Source organism: Coregonus clupeaformis, chromosome 25 (genome assembly GCF_020615455.1).
Source record: "Coregonus clupeaformis isolate EN_2021a chromosome 25, ASM2061545v1, whole genome shotgun sequence".
In the NCBI taxonomy this organism is placed as follows: Eukaryota; Metazoa; Chordata; class Actinopteri; order Salmoniformes; family Salmonidae; genus Coregonus; species Coregonus clupeaformis.
This window is the reverse complement of record NC_059216.1, coordinates 16,919,979-16,947,075: the sequence shown is the minus strand read 5'-3', so window position 1 is coordinate 16,947,075 and position 27,097 is coordinate 16,919,979. Positions and strand designations below refer to the sequence as shown.

Genomic DNA, 27,097 nt, shown 5'->3' with positions numbered 1-27,097 from the left:
CCCAGCCCTCTCCTACTGGAAACACACAGCCATCTGAAATTAGCCCTCAGGAGTCAGACTATAGCCTCCAGATACAAGGTTGGTTTCAGAATGACCAAGAGGGACAAAAATAATACCTAATGGAATCACTCTATCATAATAAGACTTGGCAGTAATAAGCATAGGACGTCAGATAACTGGGAAAAACTGCCATATAAAAGCTGTGCTAACTTAGCATTATATAGACTACTGAAGCTCAAGCTAAGATTGACAAAAACAAGCCAATGCCAACACATATTACTGCCTGTGCTTAGCTATATTCACTTAAATGAAGACTTGCTACACCTAGTACTGTAAGACAATCATGCGTCTTCTCTCCCAGACACAGTTGTTCCAGTTGGCTGACAGTGACATCAGGCTTATGAGTCATCAGAGAGGGTGTGTTCCATTAATCATAAAACTGTGAATAAATATTTTTTTACAGCAGTTGTTGAGTCACATGCAGCACAATGTGAGGATGAGATAAGATGAATGCTTCACTAGTAAACACAGTCTACTTTTCATTCACAAACACATCTGGGATTGCACTGCAGTTGAGTAATCTTTATTGGTAAAAGACGACAAGTGTTGAGGGTATGAAACACACAGAATCACAAAATGAAAGAACTCAGGAAGACAGATAATGACTGTAGTTTTTAGCATAGTTGGCAATGGGGTTTCCATTGAGAAGCAGAGGATAGAGGAGATATCAACCACAGTCATATGGACTAAAATGTAAATGTAAATATGGCTGTGTGACAGCCGTTCCATCTACTTAGGAGATGTCCATGGGAGGCCACAGTGTTCTATACAGAGTTCCTATTATTCCGTTGGGTGGAATGCAGTTAGAAGCAGTGCCACATAACATGTGCTATTGCTGCCCCTCACACACTCATCTTTATACCACTTCGGAAGAGAGGGTCTCTCTCGCTAAAAAAAACACACACACTCAGTCACACACTTCTCCAATGGCCAGCAGTTGTTTCATTGTGACTCAGTCCTTCCTTTCCCCAAGAGAGACAGTCTAAACTGAAAGCACTGTGCCCTCACATATTCCCCCCTTCCAAGCCGGCCCATCTGGAGCTGCCAACAAAGGGCCTGTTGAGTGTGGACCAAACCACGAGAGATGGTGGGGGGTGAGAGAGATGACCCGTAGCCACTAATCCTAAGGGGCAGCAGAGTGTCAGGCCTGGGCAGAGAGGGGGGCATTACATCACAAATGCATGGACAATTCCAACTGCAAGGTTCTGAGAGAGATAGGCGAGCATTCCGCTCTTAAAGGGACAGTGGCTGGACAGAGTCTATAAAGAAGGATGTATCTTTAACATTAGGATTGAGTAGCAGCAGATTAGGAGCCAGCGTATCAAATGACAGCTGAATGTCGACAGACAGGAATAGCCTGGCATATACCGTACTCTGTCTCCTCAACGGTGGATGTTTTCCATCTTTACTGTACTCCCATGCAGTGTTAATTTACGGAGGTAAAGGTTCAAAGTTAAATCACAGGCTTCAAAGCGGAGCCGTCACTCCTTAAACAGTGACACAGCAGTGAACCCTCTCTGGCTAGACTACACATTTTTTAAAATATGGCATTTAGAATGGAAGTACTCAGCTGTCTGTGATGACATCATTTAGGGGTATGAGATTCATGAATATTGCACCAATGGCTGGGTCAGTCATGATCAGAGTAGGCCTAACCTAAAAAGACGCTTGAGCGGAGTTCCCATATCTGTTTTTCAGGGGAAATGTAAGTTAGGTTGAAAATACTGTATCCCCGAAAACCGGAAACATCCACTTTGTTCTGACCCCGCGGAGAGTGGAGTAGGCCCAACACCAAGGCTCAGCACAGTCCTCCACTGCTACTGGACACCAACAGGAGGGGGACCTGCCAATGATAATATTTACCCAGTTGATCTGTTTAAAAGGTAGCACCCTTCCCTTCCTAACTCTTTACCTGAAACACAAATCATTGAGAGCCTTTAATTACATGAGAACAATTCCTCTGGCAGCTTGAATGAAACGGAATACAATATCAGCAGGTGAACTGTGTGCACTGCAGGGTGCAGACTAAAATATATTCTGTGTCACACAATAGCACTCTGAAAGTAATCAAGGAGAAAATCTGTCTACACTTATCCAGAACACCTTCTCCTAGCTCAGCTCAGCTGGTACAGACCCATTGATTCCTGGAGAGGAACAAACTGAATGTACTCCCTCCACACCTGTAACTGCTGAGAAAATAAACCTATTTGAGGGTAGAGCAAGGTGGGACTGGACTTCAGGGTGGTATGGATGTATGGAGAACCAGCCCGCCATGTCCTGCTGGCTAGGGAACAGTGGTTCAGAGTAAATTGGTCTTATGTAACAATTCTAGTAAAGGCCAGCCTTGGAGTGTTCTGGCCTGGCCTGGGTGTAGGGTGTCTAATCAAAAATTCATCTTTTGACCAATGGGTAAAATGATGTTAATTGTGTAGATACTCCTCGAAGAAAACCAATGGTCCAAACCTCATGTTTCATACACTGCTCAAAGAAATAAAGGGAACACTTAAAAAACACAATGTAACTCCAAGTCAATCACACTTCTGTGAAATCAAACTGTCCACTTAGGAAGCAACACTGATTGACAATACATTTCACATGCTGTTGTGCAAATGGAATAGACAACAGGTGGAAATTATAGGCAATTAGCAAGACACCCCCCAATAAAGGACTGGTGACCACAGACCACTTCTCAGTTCCTATGCTTCCTGGCTGATGTTTTGGTCACTTTTGAATGCTGGCGGTGCTTTCACTCTAGTGGTAGCATGAGATGGAGTCTCCAACCCACACAAGTGTTTCAGGTAGTGCAGCTCATCCAGGATGGCACATCAATGCGAGCTGTGGCAAGAAGGTTTGCTGTGTCTGTCAGCGTTGTGTCCAGAGCATGGAGGCGCTACCAGGAGACAGGCCAGTACATCAGGAGACGTGGAGGAGGCCGTAGGAGGGCAACAACCCAGCAGCAGGACTGCTACCTCCGCCTTTGTGCAAGGAGGAGCAGGAGGAGCACTGCCAGAGCCCTGCAAAATGACCTAAAGCAGGCAACAAATGTGCATGTGTCTGCTCAAACGGTCAGAAACAGACTCCATGAGGGTGGTATGAGGGCCCAACGTCCACAGGTGGGGGTTGCGCTTACAGCCCAACACCGTGCAGGACGTTTGGCATTTGCCAGAGAACACCAAGATTGGCAAATTCACCACTGGCGCCCTGTGCTCTTCACAGATGAAAGCAGGTTTACACTGAGCACGTGACAGAGTCTGGAGACGCAGTGGAGAACGTTCTGCTGCCTGCAACATCCTCCAGCATGACCGGTTTGGCGGTGGGTCAGTCATGGTGTGGGGTGGCATTTCTTTGGGGGGCCGCACAGCCCTCCATGTGCTCGCCAGAGGTAGCCTGACTGCCATTAGGTACCGAGATGAGATCCTCAGACCCCTTGTGAGACCATATGCTGGTGCGGTTGGCCCTGGGTTCCTCCTAATGCAAGACAATGCTAGACCTCATGTGGCTGGAGTGTGTCAGCAGTTCCTGCAAGAGGAAGGCATTGATGCTATGGACTGGCCCGCCCGTTCCCCAGACCTGAATCCAATTGAGCACATCTGGGACATCATGTCTCGCTCCATCCACCAACGCCACGTTGCACCACAGACTGTCCAGGAGTTGGCGGATGCTTTAGTCCAGGTCTGGGAGGAGATCCCTCAGGAGACTATCCGCCACCTCATCAGGAGCATGCCCAGGTATTGTAGGGAGGTCATACAGGCACGTGGAGGCCACACACACTACTGAGCCTCATTTTGACTTGTTTTAAGGACATTACATCAAAGTTGGATCAGCCTGTAGTGTGGTTTTCCACTTTAATTTTGAGGGTGACTCCAAATCCAGACCTCCATGGGTTGATACATTTGATTTCCATTGATAAGTTTTGTGTGATTTTGTTGTCAGCACATTCAACTATGTAAAGAAAAAAGTATTTCATAAGATTATTTCATTCATTCAGATCTAGGATGTGTTATTTTAGTGTTCCCTTTATTTTTTTGAGCAGTGTATTTTAGCATGTTTCATACCACACGTTTTTTATTTTCAAAGCCTTTTACATTTAATTCAGCTCGTGTCATGTACATTTTGCAACCCATGGAAACAACTTTGCAGACGACCACCACAACAATGTAAAATCCTCAAAAGCTGCTGCGAGAAATCAGCACCGATCTGTCAACAGAGCTTGGTGCTTATTATCGGATGTATTAGGTTACGAAATACGACTTTTTGGATATAATGTTAATGATATGTTAGAGAAAGACACCATTGAAAAATTCAGAAGCTGAAGAATCATACTCGTCTTGGTAAAATGTATTTTATAACATAAGGAATTACATTTCATCACCAAAGTGCGTTTTCACCCACTCTGGGCAGAGTGGGTAGACACCCTACTGGGTGAGCCATGAGGAGAAGAGAAACACTATTGGACTGTGGTGAGAAACAGAGAACTGGTCTCCTCTGACATCCGGAGGGCACAGACAAATACACTTCTTTTTTTTAAACTGGCCTCCACACCACCCCTTCCCCTATCCTAGGGTTCCAGAGGGATACAGAGATGGAAACAGCTTCTGTTTCCCATTAATGTCTCTCGACATTTCTAACAGTATGTTTTTGTGTTTGTAAGCCAAAGCAAACTAAACTAGCCATTTATGCAGTAATTTTACCCGAAGCTCCTCCAATGCCAAACAGGTTCTCCCACAGCAGCTGAGACCTTTCGGGACAAACCAGCCTTAAAGATAGTATCGCTCCTACAGCAGCTGAGGCCTTTCGGGCCAAACCAGCCTTAAAGATGGCATCTCTCCAGGGAACATGACTTGGAAACATTTTGCTATTTAATAAAAATTTAATTGAGCTCATTCAGGGTTTGGATGCCAGGGTTGCTGGTGACCTAGAGCAATCAAGGCCTTCACTCTTTACATTGGTCTGCCTCCAAATGACTGAACCAACATGACAAAGCCTGAAGCTGAGGGGGAAAAAGAGCTTATCTCACTCCTACATCAAACTAGGCTGCTAATGTGAGAGAGAGAGAGAGAGAGAGAGAGAGAGCAGCGTTAATGAGGCTGAAAATGCACCTCACATTCCACATGAGTGCTGCTGCAGCCAAGCTCTGTCAGTCTCCACAGCACTTTACAGCTCCCCAAAAAATTGAACCCTTGAGCTGGAGACTCTGTAGGCTATTCTGCATGGTATGTGACTGACAAAACAAAATACAGGCTTTATCATTAACCCACATCAGCAGCCCTACACGTGACATTTTACTGTGGTCTGTTTTGATACTAGGAGGTAGCACCTGCTCTTAGCCCTGATGGTAGAGAGAAGGCAGGGTGAGTCGTTGGAGATGAGGCATTGAAGCCTCACTGATGAGCAGGTGGGAAGAGAAGAGAAGAGCACCCTGGACTGCATCATCTGCATCCATCACAGAGAACAATACTGGACAACACATGACGCCTAACGGAGCACTTCAGCCAATAGCGTCCCAGCTGTGCTGTATTTACTCTTCCAATAGAGGTAGACGGTCACTGAGGCCTGATGGCTACTGGAGGGTCGGGCTAGATCAATCACAATTACCATTGTTGTGTTTGGCTGGTGAAGTAGTTTAAGACACAGGGATAGGCTGTACTATGGCAACTACCAACAGACTTTCCTCAACCCGTCTGGACTAGTGGTCATACTTTTACAGTGAGGGAAAAAAGTATTTGATCCCCTGCTGATTTTGTACGTTTGCCCACTGACAAAGAAATGATCAGTCTATAATTTTAATGGTAGGTTTATTTGAACAGTGAGAGACAGAATAACAACAACAAAAATCCAGAAAAACGCATGTCAAAAATGTTATAAATTGATTTGCATTAAATGAGGGAAATAAGTATTTGACCCCCTCTGAATCATTAAGATTTCTGGCTCCCAGGTGTCTTTTATACAGGTAATGAGCTGAGATTAGGAGCACACTCTTAAAGGGAGTGCTGCTAATCTCAGCTTGTTATCTGTATAAAAGACACCTGTCCACAGAAGCAATCAATCAATCAGATTCCAAACTCTCCACCATGGCCAAGACCAAAGAGCTCTCCAAGGATGTCAGGGACAAGATTGTAGACCTACACAAGGCTGGAATGGGCTACAAGACCATCGCCAAGCAGCTTGGTGAGAAGGTGACAAAAGTTTGTGTGATTATTCGCAAATGGAAGAAACACAAAAGAGCTGTCAATCTCCCTCGGCCTAGGGCTCCATGCAAGATCTCACCTCGTGGAGTTGCAATGATCATGAGAACGGTGAGGAATCAGCCCAGAACTACACGGGAGGATCTTGTCAATGATCTCAAGGCAGCTGGGACCATAGTCACCAAGAAAACAATTGGTAACACACTACGCTGTGAAGGACTGAAATCCTGCAGCGCCCGCTAGGTCCCCCTGCTCAAGAAAGCACATATACAGGCCCGTCTGAAGTTTGCCAATGAACATCTGAATGATTCAGAGGAGAACTGGGTGAAAGTGTTGTGGTCAGATGAGACCAAAATCGAGCTCTTTGGCATCAACTCAACTCGCCGTGTTTGGAGGAGGAGGAATGCTGCCTATGACCCCAAGAACACCATCCCCACCGTCAAACATGGAGGTGGAAACATTATGCTTTGGGGGTGTTTTTCTGCTAAGGGGACAGGACAACTTCACCGCATCAAAGGGACGATGGACGGGGCCATGTACCATCAAATCTTGGGTGAGAACCTCCTTCCCTCAGCCAGGGCATTGAAAATGGGTCGTGGATGGGTATTCCAGCATGACAATGACCCAAAACACACGGCCAATGCAACAAAGGAGTGGCTCAAGAAGAAGCACATTAAGGTCCTGGAGTGGCCTAGCCAGTCTCCAGACCTTAATCCCATAGGAAATCTGTGGAGGGAGCTGAAGGTTCGAGTTGCCAAACGTCAGCCTCGAAACCTTAATGACTTGGAGAAGATCTGCAAAGAGGAGTGGGACAAAATCCCTCCTGAGATGTGTGCAAACATGGTGGCCAACTACAAGAAACGTCTGACCTCTGTGATTGCCAACAAGGGTTTTGCCACCAAGTACTAAGTCATGTTTTGCAGAGGGGTCAAATACTTATTTCCCTCATTAAAATGCAAATCAATTTATAACATTTTTGACATGCGTTTTTCTGGATTTTTGTTGTTGTTATTCTGTCTCTCACTGTTAAAATAAACCTACCATTAAAATTATAGACTGATCATGTCTTTGTCAGTGGGCAAACTTACAAAATCAGCAGGGGATCAAATACTTTTTTCCCTCACTGTAGATATTCCCTGACACACACACAGAACACACACACATGCAGTGTAGTCACACTCATACATTCACACCTAAACAAAGACAAGTACAGATGTGCACCTGGCACTGACAGGTAGATGCATGCTCCTTGGTTAGTGTTTATGCTGCTCATTACACCCCTGGATCCCCTGAGAGATGACAGTATGCTGACAGGATTAGCTTTGATACAGGAAGAGGAACACAAGGCACCCCTGTGGCTGTTACCTGTAGCCCTCAGGCTGTCATAACATTACAGATGTGTTGCATCCTGGTTGGTCAATCCCTGAAGTACAATACCCCTATCCCATTGTTACCATGGTAGCTGACCATGTAGGGCAGGGTTCTTCAATTCCGGTCCTGGAGGGCCGAAACACTTGTTTTTTATTTCTACCTGGTAGTTAATTGCACTCACCTGGTGTCCCAGGTCTGAATTAGCCCCTGAGAGGATGAAAAACAGAGGTGTTTCGGCCCTCCAGGACCGGAATTGAAGAACCCTGATGTAGGGGCTCAGCCATAACTGCAGCTTGTAGGCCAGTATCATCCTGAAGTCCTGCTGCTTGGGCTGGAGATGGGGCTTTTACCAGACTGATAAATGACACCTTATCTCACATATATTGCACTGTAGTTACATTAGCTGCCACTTAATAGCTGCAGTCTACAGCCTTGGCATTGTATTTATGATCTCCCATGATCTACCCGAGCTTTGATGACCTCTAGACCTGCTTTTAGTGCAACATACACACATCTCCACTCCATGACAGAACACTCTCTCTCTCCGTAATCTTCCATCTTCTGCATGATACATTTTAATCTGAGAGCTCATTTGGCACATCGCTTAAATGCTCACCTTCATTGAATCTTCATTTTCCCACACAAACCACATGGGTGAACCTTGAAACATGACCGCAAGAAACACAATTAAATTTGAACCAACACATGAATCTCCTCAAAGGCTTAAATTTATAGCCGTTTAGGGGTGTCAACCTGAACATGAATAAGCCATGGGCTTCCATCTGTTCAGCTGAACACCAGTCCCACTAACCAAACACTTATGTTTGTGTAGTAGAGGATCAAATACTGGGACAGATTGCTACAGGTACCTGGGTCTTCATTGTGGTCATGTTTTAACAGTCTGACCAATGAACAAACTTAAATTAATAGAAGCCCCCCAAGTCCTTTCACAGAAGTCATTTTTGGACACAATAGGGCTGCTTCATAGAGCGATATCAAGCCTACCCCTCGAGTAAAAAGCACTTTCAAAAAAATATTTGAACCTTACAATGGAGTCATTACACCTCAAAGAGAACAAGAAAGAGGATTGACACCCACTATCTCAGATTATTCTGAAATATTTTCTGTTGTTAGAAACAGATAAGATTAGCATTCCTGAAACATTATTTTGTTTAAATATAATTTGATCTCTGAGAATTTAAGCTAATTGATTGCACTCAAAATGGCCATTTTAATTTATAGAATTAATATAATCTTCAATAAATATAGTACCTAACATCCTATTTGGGGCATATTCTTCCTAACAATGAGTAATACATGAGGAATCCATTAAAATTATCAAAAGCAACCCACGGACTAGAGGTTGAGCAGGTCCGGATCCAGAATTCTAGATAATGGCACGGGTCTGGGTTGGATCTGATATGATTGTCATGGGTCTCGGGTATGTGTGATTTTAACAGACTTGTCCGGAAAGGTCAGTATAGATCTGAACGCGACTGCTGCAGTAGAGAGAGAGAAAAATGTTATCATTTAGGATGCTGCTCTTGCTTTTCATGAGTGGAGCTTGTTGTTGTTGTTGGCCAATCATAAATCATCAAAGCAGAAATAAGCTACAGTCATAGAGCCTCCGTGCATGTCAAAAGTTAGGAGATATCTAATCAATGGAATATGGAATTAAAATTACGGAATAAAAATTTTAAGGAAAGGATCAAGCGACAACAGGTAGGATGCTACTTAATATTCTGAATGGAGATGTAACTGTAGGATGAGAAAGCACATGCACTGCAGCCTCAATTAGCCTAGCTAGCTAACGTTAGCTTCTCCCGGTTTGATGCAGTCAAGTCAGGTACTAGGTAAACATATTTGATGATAAATAACATATTGGTCTACTATAGTGCGAGTTGGCTTGGTTGGTTGCCGTCTCTCGTCTCTCCCTCCCTACTTCACTCGCTCACAGCGCGGCCCCTCCCCCGCCTGCTAGAGCGGCACCTCTCTCTCCCTCTTGCGCTTTATCAGCTCTGGTTAATAAAGTAGCTTAAAAAATGATTTTTCTGCTGCTTCCCTCACTCGGATCGGGATCCAACCAGATCTATACGGAATGGGTCTAGTTGTCCTCAGATCCATTCATAACGGGTCTCTATATTAATTGTTTATCATTTATGCATATTGGGTCCGGGTGGGAAAGCCCCAGGTCCATTTCGGAACGGGTCCAAAAAGACCTCTACCACGGACCCCCCACACCAATCCCACCCCAACAACCAGTATACAGTATCAGCTCTCCATGTCTGACAAGCAGTATGTAGCTGCTGCTTGGAGTATTGCTTCTTCATCCTTTGTAATGTATTCCCTGTGAATCTGGTAGTTTTTTTTCCCCTGTTCAGATAAATTAGCCATTGAAGTCACTTGCATTATTTACCATAAATGAGTGTGAAAGTACCACGTTTTGCCCACTAGATGCCATTGTTCCTGCCACTTTTATCCACTTTGCTGGTCTCGTGTTTATTAAATGGATCACAACATTTTCTTTGCAACTTTGGGTAGAAAACTAATATCTTTAGCTCATTATGAAAATAAATTGTGCGGTCATCCTCACAATTCAAGCCAGTCCTCCATGAAAGCAATTCAGTGTGTCTTTCTCTTTGGCTTAATTTGTGCCCAGGAAACAGCCCCTCTGTGTGTTTTTTCCCCCTTAAAAAAAGATATGGATTAGTTAGACCATCCCTGGTGAACAAGCAAACCATTACACTAAAGCAGTTCTAATGGTTTCAATGTTATGTTTTCTAATGGTCTTCAATGGTAAAATTCCCAAACACACACTGCATACTGTTTTGCAATGGTAATGGGTTGGGTTTAATAGTAAACGTCACTAATCACATAGATGCTTTCTAATAATTTTATTAAAAAACATATGACTGCAATGCAATGGTTTATAATTGTATTATTTTATTAGGAATGTCACAACATTTAGTCACTAGTTCTGGGCTTGTAGGAAAAGTCTTCATATGAGAATTGCACCATATGGATAGCCCTCTCAGAGAGCTAACATTTGTTGGACTATTCAAGGAGAGTTGGGTTGATGCATTGCTAAGAGAAGGTAAAACTGAATTGCTTTCATGGAGGACTGTCTTGACCACACATTTGACCACATAATGTATTTTCATCATGGGCAAAAGCTATTGGTTTTCTACCCAAAGTTGCAAAGAAAATGTTGTGATCCATTTAATAAACACAATAGTCCAGCAAAATGGATAAAATAGTGTGGTGGCAGTAGCACGAACAGTGGCATCTAGTGGGCAAAACATGGTACTTTCACACTAATTTATGGTAAATTATGCATTCGACTTCAATGGCTAATTTCTCTAAACAGGGGGGAAAAAACCATCACCAGATTCACAGGAAATACATTACAAAGGATGTAGAAGCAATAGTCCAAGCCGCAACTCCATATTACTTGTCAGAAATACAGAAGTGATACTGGTTGTTGGGGTGGGATTGGTGTGGGGGTTCCGTTGGTGGCTTTTGACCATTTTATTGGATTCCTTATTCCATGTCTTACTCAATGGTAGGAAGAAGTTTGGTCTTAATCGGAAATTGGGTACTACATTGTAAGAAAATTATGTGAATCCTATAAATTAAAAGGTGCAATCAATTTGGGTGCAATCAATTAGCTTAATTTCTCAGAGATCAGATTAAAGTTCAACAAAATAATGTTTCAGGAATTATAATCTTATCAGTTTCTAACTATAGAAACAATTTCAGAAGAATCGGAGATGGTGAGTGTCATGGCTTGCTGAAATGACATGGAATGACCCAATGGAGACTCTCTTAATCTGGGTTTGTACACCCACCCCTGTGAATGAACCACTGAAACTGGACGACAAACTATGGTTTGTCGTCCCTGTGATGGGAGGGAGCCCACGGGACAGGAAGTGGTGGTCATGCCAGTCATTCGGACACTGTCGACACCAGCCTGAGCTCACCTGCTTTTTATAGCTCTACTCCAGACACTGCTGACCTGCCTGCCCGGCCCACGTGCACACATGCCACACTTCTCCCATTGCCTCAAATGCCAAATATAATTTCAGCCACAGGGAGAAAAAAAACTGCACCGTATATGACATTACGCTTTTCCATGGTAGCTGACTAAATTAAAAAGGTTCAATGCAGCCGTTTTTATCTCAATATCAAATAATTTCTGGGTAACAATTAAGTACCTTTCTGTGATTGTTTTCAACAAAAAAAAAAAGGTCAAAAATAAACCAAAATAGCTTCTTAGTAAAGAGCAATTTCCAAGCAAGAATTTTGCTAGAACTGTATGGGAATGGTCTGAGAGGTGAGGGAAAATTGAAAACTAGCCGTTATTGGAAGAGAGGTTTGGAACTCTAATTCTTATTGGTCTATTAACTAATTTGATGTCACCAGGCAGGCCAAAACTCCATCCCACCAAAGCAGGCTGAAATTTCAAGCGGCCATTTCAAACAGCTCTTACACTAAAAGGGCATTATCATAATTATCACAATTTCACAGTATTATTCAAACTTCATAGCGTGGAAATATAAAAACACAGGAAAATCACATTTTTGACTGCACTGGGCCTTTGGGGAGTGCATTAGTCCAATCTTGTGACTTTTCAAATAGTCAAGTTGATCAACAAGAGTAGAGCAGTGGGGGAAAAACCAGTAAAAACAGTACAGATAGAAATAAAAGGCATCTTTAAAGAACCAGTGCAGTCAAAAACGTGAATTCTTGCTTGAGAAGCATTTTTTTTTTTTTACCATTTTAATTGAAAACAATCACAGTAAGGTACTTAATTGTTACCCAGAAATTATTTGATATTGAAATAAAAACGGCTGCATTGGATCTTATTTTCAATGTGTAAGGATCGGGATGTACAGTAGAGAGAGAGAGCAGAGATGCTGTTTCCCCCCTAAGAGTGCCTCTACCTACAGACAGTAAAAGGCCTTCTCCTGCCGTGTGGAATGTCACAATAAGCACAGATATTACCAACGCCTGATAAGTCACAGCCAGACACCCTTATATGGAGAAAAATGTGCAGAGAGAAGACATGAAACATTTGTGTTTCTCTGAGAGTTGCTAGCACTTCAGAATTAACGATGGGCATTCGCAGCACACAGCCTTCCAAGTGGCTTATGGGGAGGAGAACAACCATACGTCAAGATGTCTAGTTTGACATAGGCCTAAAGCACTAACTATTGAAAAGATTGAAGTCCATAGGTACTTTCCCTTTAGCCAAATACGTTCAGCTTTAACAGATTGTACAAATGAACACACTACGTATTGGGAAATGACTTTTCTATCAGTACATTTTTACATTCTTTTATTGTTTCATAGTGTGTCAACACTCACTTGAGTGATGAGTTGCAGATGCCTCTCGAGACCATATGTGCCACACAGTGAGTGTAACATTACATCACTTTAGTCCTTTGTCACTGGTAAACAACTCTGACAGCTAATGGTGGGGAACATCAGGAGAAAGAAAATAACACAATCATATGGTTTGCTATGTTTCCATTGAAAAAAGCACGGAACTCTGTCCATATCAATTCTGACTGTAGACCATTTTGGGCTGTAAAAATAAAATGTAGTGTTCCTTGTGGTCACAAAAAGACCCAGGCATACGGATAATGTCTCTAACCCTATGGTGTTGTTATTGCCCTCTGAAGGAGCTGGCTCTCATGACAATAACAACAATTATGTCCATGAGCATGTGCTGTGTAAAGAACATCAGGAAGGGAGTAGAGTAGGGCCGTCTGCTGAGATTTAAACCACTGGGAGAGCCTGTCCCCTTCAAATAAACAACAACCACCAAACATTCTTGGATAACAGTCAACGGCACACATGTTAATTTCTGGACAATGTTCCATGGACAGACATTAATGCAAGTTTTACAACTTTTAAATAAGCATTGGGGTCCTTTCTGTAGTTTACCTCAATGCATCTTTGTGTGAGTGAGGGCGCAAACTTGATGAGCAAATGTGCAGTGCCAGCCAGGTCAGAAATCTACCCTGGCATACCAAAGACTCCAATAACTCCATAAGCGACTTCAGACAGACATACACCAGTAATAAGTGGAGTCTCCCAGTAAAGCGTTAGCCTATGGTTTAATGAAAAGCCTTCTCAAGGCAGCAGCAGAGTGTAGCACTGATGGTATGTGACAGCCAAACGAACAACAGGGTGATGGGGTTGCCATGACAGAGAGCCCTCTGTGCCAAAAGGCATGCCTGGCCCTTCCTCAAGTCTCTGCTTCCTGCCTCCTCTCCTGGGTGTGTTTGTTCTGGCCAGCCCTGCACTCCAGGGGGCCTTTTGTTGCCTCTGTGGCCCTGGAGTTCCTCCACACGGCGATGGCCACCACCCCACTTCCCCAACAACAAAGACAGAGGGTAAATCACCCACCACACACACACAACATGGGGGAGGGAGCAGGTAGGCCTTCGGACGTTTACGGGCATCGCTGGGCGCATTTCTCACCCCATAAATCAGCAGAGAGGGAAACAATAAACACCCTCTCAGACTGATGTCAGCTACATGTTGAACATCCCCAGGCCTTTCATGGTCACAGGTTAATGTATTTCTAATGATCTATTACCTGGGGCAGGTATGGGCAACTTTGATGGTGGTGGGGGCCACAAAAAAATCTGAACTCATCATAAGGGGCCACAGTGGCTTGTGGGTCTGCATCAGTGGAGGCTGCTGAGGGGAGGACGGCTCATAATAATGGCTGGAACGAAGCAAATGGAATGGTATCAAACACATGGAAACCATGTGTTTGATACCATTCCACTAATTCCGCTCCAGCTATTACCCTGAGCCTGTCCTCCCCATTTAAGGTGCCACCAACCTCCTGTGGTCTGGATACCCACATCCATACCCACACATGCAGTCAGAGTCGGCCCGAGCCTTTTTGGGGCCCTAAGTGAAATTGTTGTGTTCAAGCCTGTGGTTTGGGTGGTCTGTAGTGGTCAGCGTCACCACCCACCTCCAGGACACATGCATGTTTACTGCTGTCGGCATAGGTACACATTCCTCCCTCTGCCCTTTGACACACCCTCCTCGCAGAGCCATGTATTTAGAGAGTTGGGCCAATGAGGTTTCTGCATTTACATGACACTAGAACATTCTATGACAGCCATGTTAGCTCCCCATTAACATTACATGAGGAATATTTATTGAATGTCTAGAATCAGAACAATATTGAAAATTCAAAAAGTTGCCCAGACACTCTAAATACGTGGCTCTGGTCTCCTCCTCTGTCCGTTCCATCTCTCTCTCACTCTGTTGAATAAAAACAAAATAGTTTATGACAGGGTTTCCCAACTGACGGCCCAATTTGTCCCTCCAAGTTTTCGGATAAAAAAAAATATATATTTTATTTTTTATTGTTGGACATAAAAGACTGAATCTAGTTGATGCTCCCTGGTTTAGGACCACTCTAAATTTAGTTGAGGCTCCCTGGTTTAGGACCACTCTGAATCTAGTTGATGCTCCCTGGTTTAGGTCCACTCTGAATCTAGTTGAGGCTCCCTGGTTTAGGACCATTCTGAACCTAGTATATGCTCCCTGGGTTAGGACCATTCTGAACCTAGTATATGCTCCCTGGTTTAGGACCATTCTGAACCTAGTATATGCTCCCTGGTTTAGGACCATTCTGAACCTAGTATATGCTCCCTGGTTTAGGACCACTCTGAATCTAGTTAATGCTCCATGTAGCTCAGTTGTAGCTCAGTTGGTAGAGCATGGCGCTTGCAACGCCAGGGTTGTGGGTTTGATTCCCACAGGGGGCCAGTATGAAAAATGTATGCACTCACTAACTGTAAGTAGCTCTGGATAAGAGCGTCTGCTAAATGACGTAAATGTAAATTGAGTTAGAACTGACTCTGGGCTCCTCATGTGGCATTTTAACGTTATGAAGGCCTACAGCAAAATATGACAAACTTTCATCACATTGAAGTTTGTCATAGGAAATAAAATAAAATGTATCCTATTAATAATTTGGTATAGACCATGAAGTGACTCAAATGATGCATTCTAAACCACACAAGCCAAATGATGCATTCTAAACCACACAAGCCAAATGATGAATTCTAAACCACACAAGCCAAATGATGCATTCTAAACCACACAAGCCAAATGATGCATTCTAAACCACACAAGCCAAATGATGCATTCTAAACCACACAAGCCAAATGATGCATTCTAAACCACACAAGCCAAATGATGAATGGGAAGAGAGCACATAAAGAGATGAATCACCAGTGATTAAACGTTTGGCTCAAATGACAAGAGGGTCAAGAGAATGGAATTCTGGTGCTGGTGGAAAGGACACTAAGGAAGGACTCTTCTTGCAGCACATATTGTTGGAAATAATGTAAAGTAGGCACACACATCTATGCATTCTTGTGAGAGAGATCACCACAAAACTTTTAAAATAGTCACTTTAAGATTCACTTGGTGAGCGGCTAGCCATCAGCTAATGCACAAATAATGATAACGTTTTATTGGTTGGGCACAGCTGCAAGTTGTAATAATGCGCAGAATTATAAGCACTGAGTACTTTGGTTTCTATAAAAGTCCCCTGAATAATCAAATCAAATTTGATTGGTCACATACACATTTTTAGCAGATGTTAATGCGGGTGTAGCAAAATGCTTGTAATTTTTCAATATTCATGAAATAATGCAACAACAAAAAATAAATTCAACCAAATATTAGCCTATTGTCTTTACTGTGGACGATATGAAAGAAGTATCTTCCTCTTTTACGATAATCGTTTTTGTTTTTTAAAGTTCGTTGATCAACTTACCGGTTTACAATAATGTCAAGAGAAGACGTTGGTTGTATAGTGCGCCGTATCTTTCGTGGACTCAAACTTCGGCAACACGTACATTTCTACGTAAATTGGCTTTTAACACCAGCGCTGTCCCACCGTGGTCCCACGCTTTCCAAGGCAGTGTTCTCTAGGTCGCACCACCGGCGCCAACGCAAAGATAGTGAACTCCTCCCAGACAATGTGGAGGGACATAACCACGCCTCTAGCTGACGGACTCAAGACTAGACTACTAGGCGAAGTCATGGACCAAACGCAACATTACATGGAAAACATGCATCTCTACTTTGATTCATGGTGCTCTTTTTTTTTTTTTTTTTTTTTTACAGTTGTCTAGTAATAGACCCCAAGGAGAATCCAGCAGAGTGCAGCCTGTCTAGCCTTCTGTAGACAGGTGAACATATTTTCCATATCCTTTTTACAGCTGTCTTGTCTGTCACATAAAAATGTGAGTGCTCAACAGATAAGCACACCAAAAAACGGAAACAGACAGGTTTTGTTCACCACAAATTACAAAGAAGATAGATAAACAGTCATTGTATGTGGCTGCGACTCAGGTAAACTGAATAGTACAACAGCAGAGCACTGTAGTAAATGCGTGTCAGATAACACTACCAGAGGGACAGGTCTTTCTGGTCTCCCATGTTCATAAACATAATCTGGCCTTGTGTTCCGCTGTGAGCTGCATGACTGCCAGCAAACACAAACACACACACACTATATGTTTGCCTCCTCCTCACAGTCACTATTACTATAATCTGCATATCAGTTTCTTTACAGCAGATTGAGGGCTGAACAGAGATGTTTATCTGTGGCTGGTCTATTGTTCTGGCAGATACTGTATCTCAATCTGTGCTCTTTAACGTAGGACCATCACTGTCTGTCTACACTGTAGCAGCATGGTGCCTCATTCGTTCCTCTGCACACAGATGCCCATGGGGGGATTTTCATGACTATACTAGAAGCCCTCTGGCTAATCAACAATGTCATGTTATTTATATTATATCTGATTATGATTCTCTTAGAAATCCCAAAAAGATTACAGTATGTTAACTTGATAAATCACTGAAGGTTAGGAATACATACAATTAAAAACCCATAACTCTGTTGCTCAGAGTAATACAATCACTGTATAATTGGTTCAAATAAGTGATGGGGGGAAAAAAATCGATACATTTATATATTGGGATATTATTTTTGACGATATATCGTATCGTTTTGACAATCTCGCAATACAATTTTTGCGCTATTTGGTTGTACATGCACCAAAACTCCAGTATTCTTCCTTCATAGCTTGTTCTCCATCTTCTTTTAAAATGGGGACAAAAACAATTTCTGCACTTTTATTTCCATGACTGATCAAAACTCGTTTGCTCATGGCTCTCTCTTGTCCCTCTGCAGCAGACATATGGTGAGCAATATGTTTGGAACATCGAATCACAGTATCAAATCGCAAAACATATAGAATCGGCACCTAAGTACCGTGATAATATCGTATCGTGAGATCCCTGGCAATTCCCAGCCTTCGTTTAATAGGACCAATTTTGTCATTACATACTGTAGTCACATACATCTTAATGTATGGACTGACAGATAATGGGTGTTAGTTACAGTATATAGGCAACAAATCTGTATCATCAAATAAAATTTTATTTGTCATGTACGGAATACAACAGGTGTAGACTTAACCGTGAAATGCTTACTTACGAACCATTTTGCAACAATGAAGAGTTATAAAGTAAGAAAAGATTAACACAATTTTTTTTTTTTTTATATAAAAGGAAATAGTAACACAATAAAATAACAATAACGAGGCTATATAATTTACAAGGAGTGCCGGTACCGAGTCAATGTGTAGGTGTACGAGGTAGTTGAGGTAATTGAGGTAATATGTACAGTTGAAGTCAGAAGTTTACATACACCTTAGCCAAATACATTTAAACTCAGTTTTTCACAATTCCTGACATTTAATTCTAGTAAAAAATTCCCTGTTTTAGGTCAGTTAGGATCACCACATTATTTTAAGAATGTGAAATGTCAGAATAATAGTAGAGAGAATTATTTATTTCAGCTTTTATTTCTTTCATCACATTCCCAGTGGGTCAGAAGTTTACATACACTCAATTAGTATTTGGTAGCATTGCCTTTAAATTGTTTAACTTGGGTCAAACGTTTCAGGTAGCCTTCCACAAGCTTCCCACAATAAGTTGGGTACATTTTGGCCCATTCCTCCTGACAGAGCTGGTGTAACTGAGTCAGGTTTGTAGGCCTCCATGCTCGCACACGCTTTTTCAGTTCTGCCCACACATTTTCTATAGGATTGAGGTCAGGGCTTTGTGATGGCCACTCCAATACCTTGAGTTTGTTGACCTTAAGCCATTTTGCCACAACTTTGGAAGTATGCTTGGGGTCATTGTCCATTTGGAAGACCAATTTGCGACCAAGCTTTAACTTCCTGACTGATGTCTTGAGATGTTGCTTCAATATATCCACATAATTTTCCTTCCTCATGATGCCATCTATTTTGTGAAGTGCACCAGTCCCTCCTGCAGCAAAGCACCCCCACAGCATGATGCTGCCACCCTCGTGCTTCACGGTTGGGATGGTGTTCTTCGGCCCCTTTTTCCTCCAAACATAACAATGGTCATAATGGCCAAACAGTTCTATTTTTGTTTCATCAGACCAGAGGACATTTCTCCAAAAAGTACGATCTTTGTCCCCATGTGCAGTTGCAAACTGTAGTCTGGCTTTTTATGGCAGTTTTGGAGCAGTGGCTTCTTCTTTGCTGAGCGGCCTTGCAGGTTATGTCGATAAAGGACTCGTTTTACTGTGGATATACAGTGGGGAGAACAAGTATTTGATACACTGCTGATTTTGCTGGTTTTCCTACTTACAAAGCATGTAGAGGTCTGTATTTTATCATAGGTACACTTCAACTGTGAGAGATGGAATCTAAAACAAAAATCCAGAAAATCACATTGTATGATTTTTAAGTAATTAATTTGCAGTTTATTGCATGACATAAGTCTTTGATACATCAGAAAAGCAGAACTTAATATTTGGTACAGAAACCTTTGTTTGCAATTACAGAGATCATACGTTTCCTGTAGGTCTTGACCAGGTTTGCACACACTGCAGCAGGGATTTTGGCCCACTCCTCCATACAGACCTTCTCCAGATCCTTCAGGTTTCAGGGCTGTCGCTGGGCAATACGGACTTTCAGCTCCCTCCAAAGATTTTCTATTGGGTTCAGGTCTGGAGACTGGCTTGGCCACTCCAGGACCTTGAGATGCTTCTTACGGAGCCACTCCTTAGTTGCCCTGGCTGTGTGTTTCGGGTCGTTGTCATGCTGGAAGACCCAGCCACGATCCATCTTCAATGCTCTTACTGAGGGAAGGAGGTTGTTGGCCAAGATCTCGCGATACATGGCCCCATCCATCCTCCCCTCAATACGGTGCAGTCGTCCTGTCCGCTTTGCAGAAAAGCATCCCCAAATAATTATGTTTCCACCTCCATGCTTCACGTTGGGATGGTGTTCTTGGGGTTGTACTCATCCTTCTTCTTCCTCCAAACACGGCGAGTGGAGTTTATACCAAAAAGCTCTATTTTTGTCTCATCAGACCACATGACCTTCTCCCATTCCTCCTCTGGATCATCCAGATGGTCATTGGCAAACTTCAGACAGGCCTGGACATGCGCTGGCTTGAGCAGGGGAACCTTGCATGCGCTGCAGGATTTTAATCCATGACGGCGTAGTGTGTTACTAATGGTTTCATTTGAGACTGTGGTCCCAGCTCTCTTCAGGTTATTGACCAGGTCCTGCCGTGTAGTTCTGGGCTGATCCCTCACCTTCCTCATGATCATTGATGCCCCACGAGGTGAGATCTTGCATGGAGCCCCAGACCGAGGTTGATTGACCGTCATCTTGAACTTCTTCCATTTTCTAATAATTACGCCAACAGTTGTTGCCTTCTCACCAAGCTGCTTGCCGATTGTCCTGTAGCCCATCCCAGCCTTGTGCAGGTCTACAATTTTATCCCTGATGTCCTTACACAGCTCTCTGGTCTTGGCCATTGTGGAGAGGTTGGAGTCTGTTTGATTGAGTGTGTGGACAGGTGTCATTTATACAGGTAACGAGTTCAAACAGGTGCAGTTAATACAGGTAATGAGTGGAGAACAGGAGGGCTTCTTAAAGAAAAACTAACAGGTCTGTGAGAGCCGGAATTCTTACTGGTTTGTAGGTGATCAAATACTTATGTCATGCAATAAAATGCAAATTAATTACTTAAAAATCATACAATGTGATTTTCTGGATTTTTGTATTAGATTCCGTCTCTCACAGTTGAAGTGTACCTATGATAAAAATTACAGACCTATACATGCTTTGTAAGTAGGAAAACCTGCAAAATCGGCAGTGTATCAAATACTTGTTCTCCCCACTGTAGATACTTTTGTACCTGTTTCCTTCAGCATTTTAACAAGGTCCTTTGCTGTTGTTCTGGGATTGATTTGCACTTTTCACACCAAAGTACGTTTATCTCTAGGAGACAGAACGCGTCTCCTTCCTGAGCGGTATGATGGCTGCGTGGTCCCATGGTGTTTATACTTACGTACTATTGTTTGTACAGATGAACGTGGTACATTCAGGCATTTGGAAATTGCTCCCAAGGATAAAAGTGGAGATCTACAATTTTTCTTCTGAAGTCTTGGCTGACTTCTTTAGATTTTCCCATGATGTCAAGCAAAGAGGCACTGAGTTTGAAGGTAGGCCTTGAAATACATCCACAGGTGCACCTCCAATTGACTCAAATGATGTCCATTAGCCTATCAGAAGCTTCTAAAGCCATGACATCATTTTCTGGAATTTTCCAAGCTGTTTAAAGCCACAGTCAACTTAGTGTAAGTAAACTTCTGACCCACTGGAATTGTGATACAGTGAATTATAAGTGAAATAATCGGTCTGTAAACAATTACTTGTGTCATGCACAAAGTAGATGTCCTAACCGACTTGCCAAAACTATAGTTTGTTAACAAGAAATTTGTGGAGTGGTTGAAAGACGAGTTTTAATGACTCCAACCTAAGTGTATGTAAACTTCCGACTTCAACTATACATACAGTATATGCACACTTTAAAAAGAAGGTTGATGACATCTGCTCCTCATTCACTCAGCCTATTGAATCCACTGGTCTCACTCACACAGAACTACCCTATGCCTTGACCTCTTTCTCACCTCTCTCTCCAGATGACGTCCTGCGACTAGTGAGGTCCGGCCGACCGACACCCTGCCCGCTTGACCCCATCCCCTCCTCCAGACCATCAAACCCCTGCAATTTATCCAGAATGCTGCAGCCCGCCTGGTGTTCAACCTTCCCATATTTTCCCATGTCACCCCGCTCCTCTGCACATTCCACTGGCTTCCAGTCAAAGCTTGCATCCACTACAAGACCATGGTACTTGCCTACGGAGCCGCAAGAGGAACTGCCCCTCCCTACCTTCAGGCTATGCTCAAACCCTACACCCCAACCCGAGTACTCCGTTCTTTCACCTCTGGTCTCTTGGCCCTCAAACCCCTACAGGAGGGAGGGAGGGCAGCTTCCGCTAAGCCCAGTCCAAGCTCTTCTCTGTCCTGGCACCCCAATGGTGGAACCAGTTTCCCCCTGAAATTAGGACAGCAGAGTCCCTGACATCTTCCGAAAACATCTGAAGCCCTACCTCTTATGTTATTATATTGCGTTACTTTTTTATTTTTAACTTTAGTTTATTTAGTAAATATTTTCTTCTGTATTTTCTTAAAACTGCATTGTTGGTTAAGGGGTTGTAAGTAAGCATTTCACGGTAAGGTCTACACCTGTTGTATTCGGCGCATGTGACAAATAAAATGTGATTTTATTTGATTTCAAAGAGTATCTTAAATAATCCCCCTCGCACCCCCACCCCCCAAAAATACAATAAAAGCCTTTCGTGAACACTCACACTTGTCTCTTTTCCATCTTACTAGCTCTGACTTTGCTGATAGCTACTTTATTGAGGAAAATGTACTTACTATGACTGTGATATGTGGTTGTCCCACCTAGCTATCTTAAGATGAATGCACTAACTGTAAGTCGCTCTGCATAAGAGCGTCTGCTAAATGACTAAAATGTCAAATGTAGGTAGGGGTAAAAGTGACTAGGCAATCAGGATAGACAATAAACAGAGTAGCAGCAGCGTATGTGAAGAGTGTGAAAGTGTATCCATCTGTGAGTGTCGTCAATATGCATGTGTGTGTGTATGTATGTGTGTGTGTGTTGGAGTGTCAGTGTAGTTTGTGTGAGTGTGTGGGTAGTCCAGTGCAAGAATGTCAGTGCAAAAAAAAAAGGGGGGTCAATGGAAATAGTTTGGGTAGCCATTTGATTAACTGTTCATGTGTACAATATCATGTGTACAATATCCTGTAATACGGTCCATTCTGGACAGTGGCATGAAGAGCCTTTGTCTGCTGTCGTCTGGCAGCTTTCAGGAGGGATGCTGCTCAGCTCACAGTCACCCTGCATCTCATTACCTCTAATAGGCTCTGACGGACATCCTGTCTCCCATCAGGTCCTTTCTCTGTCCCCAGACAATAACACTGAACTGGCCTGGATGAGGTTTAGCCCATGCATGTCCCAGTCCAGGCTAGCTAGATAGCGCTTTCCCTACACGCACAGACACACACCTCTGTCACACACCTCTGTCTCCCCTCCCCAGCTATCAACCTTTCCTGTTTGAATTGAGGCTGAGAGACTTGAGAACAACTTCGGCACAGGATGTGTGAATCAGTGCGTGTAGGGAGAGTCCCACCATCCACTTCTGGCACCAGTTAAATCTCCCATGATGGCTGCTATAATAGGGTCGTCATGGTAATTGTGCGGAGTGGAGCAGCCCCCTGCTAAGTGATTTTCTCACCCTTCTCTTCTCGGCGGTGGCTATTGTACAGTGTGATCCAGTCATTATTCCCCACTACTACACCAGCCCCTAAGCATAGCCTGGGCTTTTCACTGTCTGTAATTGCCATGGCAATTTGTCATGTGGTATACAATAGGGTAGCTAGCTAGAAGAAATTATAGAGTTTTGTCTGATGATGCAGTCATTTCAAAGGGAGTGTGTGTGTGTGTATGTATGTGTGTGTGTCTACTGTATGACTGTAATCAGACACATAAAGCCTGGGTCCCGTTTCTAAATGGAGCATTCAGTATAAAAAGCACTTTCTATAATCAACCTCTGTGTATCTGCGGTATACTACAAATGACATAGCTAGAAATCTATGCATAGACTACAACAGTACTGTGTATGAACCCAGACGTTCAGTGTAAAAGCAGACCCCTTTGAAATGCCTATTATATGTAATTGACCAAGACAGGTCTTAAATACAATCCCAGTGATAGAGCTTACAGTCTCGTAATGAATCAACTAATTAGAGATCAATGCTAACAAATAGTGAACTGTATCAAAGCAGATTATCAACAGTGACTTACAAGTACAGTACAATACAGGGCTTTACAGTGAAGAGGTATACGACAGTGTCCATGGTAGATTGTCTTGTGAGTGACATCATTGTGTTTGGGTGCTGTCAGGGCTGACATACAGTATACAACTGTGTGGATGTGTTTGAGCAGGAAACCCCCAGACCTGATGGATCTAGCTCACATGGCTCTCATCATCTGTCTGGTCTGGAGGGCTGTCTGTCTGTCTGCCGGGTGATATACTGTAGTCATCACTGGAAGGAAGTGTTCATGTTGTTGATTCCCTGAGCTCTGGGAGCAATAACGAGAGAGAGAGAGAGAGAGACAGAGACAGAGAGACAGAGAGAGAGAGAGAGAGAGAGAGAGAGAGAGAGAGAGAGAGAGAGAGAGAGAGAGAGAGAGAGAGAGAGAGAGAGAATAAAACTGCTAGCTCCCCCAGTGACACAAAACCACAGGTCACGCTATTGATGCAGATACAGTACAGTGATATTTTAGGTCTGATGGGAATGAGGTGACCTATTGACCGGGACCACACTACACCGCAAGTTATGCATTGATATCAATGGAAGATGTGTGAGGTTTGAGTTATTTATGAGAATCTCAAGTCATAGCTTAGAGCCTATAGCATTATAAACTTATGAGACTGTCTCTGGAGGGAAAAGTTGTAGTAGAGGTACCCTGCTGTTTCAGTGCAATACTGCGGGTAGCCTATGGTACATGACTTTGCCACGCTCTTGGAAATTGCCCGTCGGAAAAATGCTGTTGGTCTTGCCGTGAGACCATAGCAGTCTGGCAGTGGCTCACAGTAGCAGGTCAGACGTCCAAAAATGGGAAAATAAAATATAAAGTTTAGTGGTCAGCACGATGTGTGGCCATGACATCACTCAGTAATAAATAAAAAATCCCGAAGACCATGTACAGTAAAACATTTCTGATTCCCTCAGTTAACAAATGGGTCAACTTTAATACCATAGCTTCTCAGAGGCATGTAGATGACCAAATATAACATCTAGCATGAGAGTCTTCTGTCTTGAAATAAGGGATATTTGTGATTTCGAAAGAAACTGAGGGGGCCAGAGAATGTCACATCAATAAAAGCTAAATACTTTGAAGCCTTTTAAATAGCTGGTGTCTGAGGAAATGTGTGTCAGTGATAGCGTGAGAGTTGAAATGACTAGCTTATCATGTTAACCTACTTCTAGTTACATTACTCTTATTGAACAAACCCAACATAGTTGATTCACATAAGTCCATAAGTGGCTAGTGTAACAGACCTGGCACATTTATACAGTGTCTCACATAGCCAGTATTGGGTTAGTAGTGTATCCATAGCTTACAGTCAACCGGACATATAGAGCATATAAACAGCGATTGGGAACTGAGGTTCCATTAAGTCAGAATTGGATGAGCCTGATTCCAATGAGCTAAATCTCATTAACCACTCAGCAGTTTAATATGATTTAACATCTAGGGCAATGACACAATTCTGCCCTATTCTAACTCAATAAGAGCAGCAACAACCTAGAAATAGCAAATAACTCTACCTCAAAAGGCTATCGTGTTTGAAAACAAAATGAAACACAACCACGACAGTGATTTGCACTAAAGAGGAAAAATATGTTTGAGGTAAATATAGCATTTATGGGCAGGTATTTGAGAGACTAAACAGATAAAGAAATGGTGACTTGGTTTTATGACAGTGTTTTTTGTAAGGTAACTCTCCCACCCCCATTACCCAGAGTTCCTGCTGAGCACTACTTTCACACCCATACAAAGTGAGCAGAGCGGAGGCTTGTTAAGTTACAGTACCTTATTCAAGTCATGGACTGTGGCTATACTAATTCCCTTTCACTAATGGAGAACAGACCCTGTAATGAACCAAATCATCTCTGAGAATAGAAAGTGAATTCAGAATCACAGTCCGTCTGTCCGTCTCACAGAGGCAGATCACCTCACAGACCAGAGGAAATGACTGACTGGCCAGGAGGAGCTAGTTCTTAATAATGCACCAGCAGGCCACTAAAACAGTCTGATCTGTACTAGCCTGTCTCTAGCCTGCATGTTTATAGGCCTTGTGGAGGCGTCCATGGCAACCATGTTTACAGGCTGAGCTCTGGGCTACGCTGTGTGCTGTCTGCTGTGCTGGGCTCTGTGCTGGGCTGGGCTCTCTTCTGGGCTGGGCTGTCTACTGGGCTGGGCTGGGCTGGGCTGTCTACTGGGCTCTCTGCTGGGCTGGGCTGCAGCGAGCTGGGCAGTATTCTGTTTTTCAGTCTGACTCAGTCAGATAAGAGAGTGAGTGTCTCCTTGAACAGGGCGAAGGACCCGACTCCACTCTCCTCTGACCGACAGCCAATTACAGCAGCGAGGGTCTGCGGCTTCCACTGTGTGGGATACTCACTCCAACTCGGTGTGTGTGTGTGTGTATGTGCATCTCTCAAACAGTGTGTGTAGGAGATAGCAGAACTTAACCTGTGTATATGAAAGCCAACTCATCAGATCCACTGCAGCAGCAGCCTATTGCTACCCTTTCCCTCTCATCTGGCACAGAGTTTCCCCTCCAGTAGCACAGGCCCTGGCAGCTTGGCAAATGTGTGCTCTCCCCACCCAGCCAGGCCTGACCCACTCTCCCCCTCAACGTTACTCTCATTGGAGACAAGCTCTCGGCCGGCGCGTGCCGGGTTAATGTTTCTCATTTTCACCGGCCTCTCCAGGGACCAGGGGATGGAGTGAGGTTGTAAGGAGGGGTGGAGCCAGCAGACAGACGGCCGGGCAGAGACCTGTTCACTTATGCATAAGCTAACCCCCGCTACCCCCTCTCCAGCACCACCCCACCCCTCTCCACTACAACGCCACCTCCCTCCTCCTCACCCCACCCCAGCACCACCCAACCTCACTCCTCACCCCGTCCCACCTCCGTCCTCACCCCACCCCTCTCCACTACCACCCCCCACCCCACCCCTCTCTACTACCAACCCACCTCCCTCCCTCCTCACCCCACCCCTCTCCACTACCAACCCACCTCCTCACCCCGTCCCGATCGATACGCCAGGCAGCCCACGCAGAGAAAGTCTCAGTTGTCAGGCCACCTGATTGGAACAAGGAGCATCTGGTCATAAATTGTCCTGTTGAGGAGGGGAGGGGTGCAGCAGGGGG

General features: G+C 43.7%; 1 protein-coding gene across 3 annotated transcripts in view; it reads right to left on the bottom strand.

The window, feature by feature from the left end:
* The window catches only part of LOC121539161 (rho guanine nucleotide exchange factor TIAM2-like), a 132,013-nt gene that overhangs the window by 87,464 nt on the left and 17,452 nt on the right, over positions 1–27,097 (bottom strand). Inside the window, exon 2 of one of the 3 annotated variants that reach the window (XM_045207517.1) lies at positions 24,111–24,235. The exons of 1 other annotated variant lie outside the window; for it this stretch is intronic. The gene's annotated coding sequence lies outside the window, so the exon portion shown is untranslated. Of the gene's footprint in view, positions 1–16,437; positions 16,665–24,110; positions 24,236–27,097 lie in introns of those variants that run through there. One more of the 3 variants, XM_041847459.2, reaches the window with a different exon arrangement.